This window comes from Raphanus sativus, chromosome 6 (assembly GCF_000801105.2).
Source record: "Raphanus sativus cultivar WK10039 chromosome 6, ASM80110v3, whole genome shotgun sequence".
NCBI classification, from domain to species: domain Eukaryota; kingdom Viridiplantae; phylum Streptophyta; class Magnoliopsida; order Brassicales; family Brassicaceae; genus Raphanus; species Raphanus sativus.
In genome coordinates, this window is record NC_079516.1 from 22373263 (window position 1) to 22378109 (window position 4847).

Sequence of the window (4847 nt, forward strand, 5' to 3'; positions counted from 1 at the left end):
ATTTGATGAGAGACCAAAAACCAGAAACTGAAATAACGAACAAACCGAAAGATGTATAGAAACTGATATAAAGAACAAATCAGGAACTGAAATAACAAACATTAATGATCTAGGGTTCTGTTCTCACCATTGATAAATCTGAATTGCACACTACAAGAAAAATGGCTTTTATTAGCGGACGAAAATGCTATCTATCGATACGATAGCGGTTTATGAAGCGTTGTATCATCGTCCGTCATAATAGGTCAAGCACTTTAGATAGCGATTTTTAGCACTGCTATCTTTTCTTCCGCTACGATAGCGCTTTTCTATCTGTAATTAAATATTCTTTAATAGCGTATAATTTTCGTTATTATTTCTATTATAAAAAAATTAAAAAAATTAAAAAAAAATTAGAAACATAATAAAAATTAAACTCGTTTATATATTTAATTTTTTATTAAATAAAATGATTTATAATTAAACTGGTTTACAAAAAAAAAATGATTTACAAATTAAAAGTATTAAACCAAATAAACCAAAAACCTAAACAAAGATGAACCCTAATTACTATCTAAACCTATTCCCAGCCGACGTCTTCTTGTCTTCTTCATCTTCTGACCATCCAGCCATGGTTCTTCTTCTTCTTCGTCCCTGGGATTCAGGTGTCGGTGAAGAGAAGACATGCTCCCTCCCAAGACGTCCCTGGCGTGTTGGATTCCTTTCTCTAGAGAATAATCAAAACACAGAAACAATTGAAGTCTATGCTCTCAGATCTGGAGTTTAATATTCACGAAGAACAAAGGTTACCGCAAGAGAGGAGAGGTGACTGCGGTGGGAGGAGGTGTGATTGCCGGATCAGGGATTTGATAGGTACCTTCACGGATCTGGGATATGCTCTGCGCGAGGAGCCTTGTTACAGTGAGAGGAGTCCCATGATGCAGCTCGCCGTGAACAGAGCCCAGATTCTTCGATGGTGGTCGACAACCAGCTGCTTCTCTTTCATGGATTCATGTTCACGCTTTAGTTGCAGGAGAAGAAGAAAGAAAGCGATGAAGAGAGACTGAAAAAATAAAATAGAAAGAGAAGAAGACGTTAAATGAAAATATTAATGAGAAAGAGAGAGATTTATTTGTGGCCTTTGGATTATATTTCATCAATGGTTACAAATTGTGATCTTTGAGAAAGCAAAATTAACCAATGAGAAAGAAGGTTGAAGATAGATAAAAGAATAGTTTTGACCCTTGGATTAAAATAGATCAATGGCCATGAGAAAAAACATAATATAATTGTTTTTACTTTACTTTAAAATTATTTTATAATTTGTCTTAATTCAAAAATTAGATATTATAATTTAACATTTGAAATATAAATTTCGATTAGAATTTTGTGGTTATGTGATTTTAAATAACTCCATCATAGGGTTTATATAATTAGTTTGTGTAAAAGGTTATGTTTATGATTTAGGGTTCGAATTTTTGAGAGATTAATAGTTTGAGTTTTTAGTTAAAGATTTGTGAAAGATGTAGATTTGAAATTTGTTATATTGTTAAAACTTAGATTTAAAGTTTATATTTAGTGGATGTATGTATGGTTTATATATGTTTGATATATATTAGAGTTTAAGGTATAAAGTTTGATCGAGGAATTAAGGTTTGTGGGGTTTGGAAGTTATATACTAAGATTAAAAAGGATAAATTTGAAATTTAAATTTAAGATTGAACTTAGAAGTAAGATAATACTAGAGTTTTATAGTTCATTTTAGAGTTTAGGGTATAGAAGTTCGTTTAGGGTTTAGAGATTTAGAAATCCAAACATAGCGTTTTAATTAGTTTTGCTATTAAATCCTAGGTATTCATAGCGTTTCTAAATATATGTTATTAAATCCTAAGTTTTTGTAGCGTTTCTAAATATATCACTCTATCATAGCGTTTTTGAAAATACAAACGCTATCTTAAAAATACGTGTATATCAATCATAGCACAATCGTAAAAAACGCTATCCTCGTCTGCTATTAAAATGCATTTTTCTTGTAGTGGCAGCATTTAGAGGCTCCAAAACCATGGCGGTGACAGGGGACACTCTGTTTCACACAGTCCCATCTCCACCCTTTAATTGCTACATATCTTAAAGTCATCCATGGACAAGACAATGGCGGAACAGTTTTCGTGCCATAGCTGTCGTCACTTTAAGGTTGCGTTGACAAATATTTGTGGACGAGGTTGCCTTTACGGCAGCAGGGAGTCAAAACAGGCGATATTAAGCCAATCTGACCATCACACGACAGCCCAATGGACTCTGTTCATGCCTTCGAAGGAGCAGAGCCTTCCAGTCACTCCGGTTTGGATGTGAGGCGCCATGTTCGTCTAGAGGCCAAGACAACTCCGGCCACCAGTAACCACCGTCCTTCTTCTCTTCAGCCCAGAAAAGTCGTTCCACTGCTCCAACCTCAAGATCTTCTGTAAAAGGGATGAGCCAGAGCCTCGTGCCTCCTCCTCGGTGATCCAGAGCGACATATCTAGGGAAAAAACGACCTTGACCTTGACAGATCTGAGCAAAAAAAACGACCTCGAGGATCTGGCCTTGATTAGACTTGAGATGATCAGATGATGTATGGATTCGAATTGATGTTTTTCAATCGACTGAGAGGAAATTAGGGCTTTTGGGAAAATCTTAGAGTTCTTCAGATTTTTATTTTCTTTGGTAAAAGTGGATTTCCTAAAGATAATATGGTTTAATCAGGTTGCAACAGATGGTCTGCAAAAGGGCATTGCGGTCTTTCCGAGATGAGAAAGTGTGCCTCATGCACTATGTGTCTTTTAGTGAAATCAAGAAGTAAGAAAGTGTATGAGAGTGTAATCTATCTTATTAAAACAGAAACATTCTGTTGGACCTAACATTTATTTTTGTAAGTTTTTAGATTAAATACACCTTTATACTTTATAGTTAAACATACACTAAATCACTAATGTTCCTTTCTTTATACTACTATCCATGTTTCCAAACAATATACTTATTTCTTTATAATACTATCAATATTTCCAAACAATATACTTATTTATTTATACTACTATCAATGTTTCCAAACAATATATTTTTTATACTACTATCAATGTTTCCAAATAATACAATAATTAATCTTAATTATTTTATATCTATCATTTTCTCTTTAAAATTTTGTAGAAACGTCATAATTTCATAAATTGCAAAATAGTGAACTTTAAAATTTCGATTATAAGATTACAAATTATGAAACTTTTACAATTTAAATCTAATTAGATTACATATCGGTCATCCATCAGTTCAGTCAGTTAGTCTCGGGTTTTAGTGATTTTTTAATATGAATATTTTAAAAACATAAATTGAATTGTCAGATCTCCGGATTAACCGGTATAATCACAATCGGGTTGAATTTAAAAATACTGATTTAAATACAAAAATATTTTAAATACACACTCTTTAAAAATTACTAAAATATTTGTTAAATTATTAGTAAAAAATTTCATCGTAAAATATCCCGCGCTTCAAAAGCGCGGGTCAAAATCTAGTTTTTTCATTAAAATAAATACATACGTACACTATGTGGATCTTCTATGTAATATATATTTGCATGGTGCACCAAAGTTGTTCGACAGGCTAGATGCATTAACTTTAATACAAACTAACATAAAATTAACTTAATAAAAAATTCTTCCTCTCTCCTTCTCTCCTCTCTCCTTCTCCCTAGAAAACAAAAACCCTAGTTGCAGATCTCGCTGGGTGGACCGCACCCTCCTCGGCTCCGGTCCGCCCCCCCCCCCCCCCATCGCTGCTACTCTTCTTCCTCGCCTCTCCTCTCCCTCCCTCTTCTTGCTTCCTTTCTTGGTGTTCTGGAGGTTTGCGCTGCCGCGGTTCCAGATCTGGTGCTGTCTCTCTTGGAGCTCCGGAGAAGTGTGGAGAAGGAGTGGATGTGAGGTTCCTTCGGTCGGTTGTGGTCATGGAAGTCTCGATCTGGCGTCAGATCCGGACTCCGGAAGTAGATACGTCTCTTCCTCTGCTTCCCCTGCCTTCCGTTCTCGGCGTGGGTGAGAAAGCTCGCTTGGTTGAAGGCGCTTTTCAGTTTCTCCAGGTGGTGGCCTTGCGGTGTTTCTCTGCGTGTCTTGGTGTTCTGCGCTGGCGTTCCTTGTTAGACCGGGTCAGTTTTTCTCGCGGGAGCTTCGAGGATTTGATTTCGGTTTGAAATCGTGAAGGTCCATTACGGGTTCTCCGTCGCGGTGCGTGTGCGAGGTCAGAGTCGTTGGCCTTGTCAACCACGGCGTCTTCACTCGGTGGCGGCACGTTCAGAGCCTGCTTGTTTCAGGGGCATGGTCTAGGGCTGCCTCCTGTCCACTTTGGCTTAAGGTGGTGCTTGCTTGCTCTGGTTTCTTGATGTAAGTCTGTAATCTGTGGCGGCTCTTGGTGGTTTCTTCTCCACATAAAGCTCGACTTGGTGTGAGCGGATGCGCTTGGTTGCGAAGGGTGCTGTCTGTTCGTCAAGGCTGCAGATTAAGCGGGCTGCACAAGCTGTTCTTGACAACCCTGATCTTTAAGGACTGATCATCGGGAATTGCCAATTCTACCGGGTTCAATCCTCGGTTTAACTGCGGGTTTGATTTTGTGGCAAGTGTATGTTCCAATTCTTATGCGTCTTTGCCAGTTAGCTGCTCCTCTTTGTTGACATGAAGACAATAAAGGGATCAAGAGTTAAGATATGAAGAACAAGAGAAAGCATAAGCAAGAGTGATCATGCGGATGAGAGAGGAGCAGCTTGTAGGTATTAATACCTAAGTGTGTCTTGCAAGTCAAGTAAAGGAGGGAGACAAGGTTTGAATATCTCGCCAAGTCTCCTT

At 37.4% G+C, this 4847-nt stretch overlaps 1 long non-coding RNA gene across 1 annotated transcript; it reads right to left on the reverse strand.

Moving 5' to 3' along the window:
- Nucleotides 1-419: 419 nt before the first annotated feature.
- Nucleotides 420-1242, reverse strand: LOC130496002 (uncharacterized). Its single transcript, XR_008935038.1, has 2 exons — nt 790-1242; nt 420-706 (listed from the first exon to the last, which is right to left on the reverse strand). It is a non-coding gene; the product is annotated as an uncharacterized LOC130496002 (long non-coding RNA).
- Nucleotides 1243-4847: the final 3605 nt, after the last annotated feature.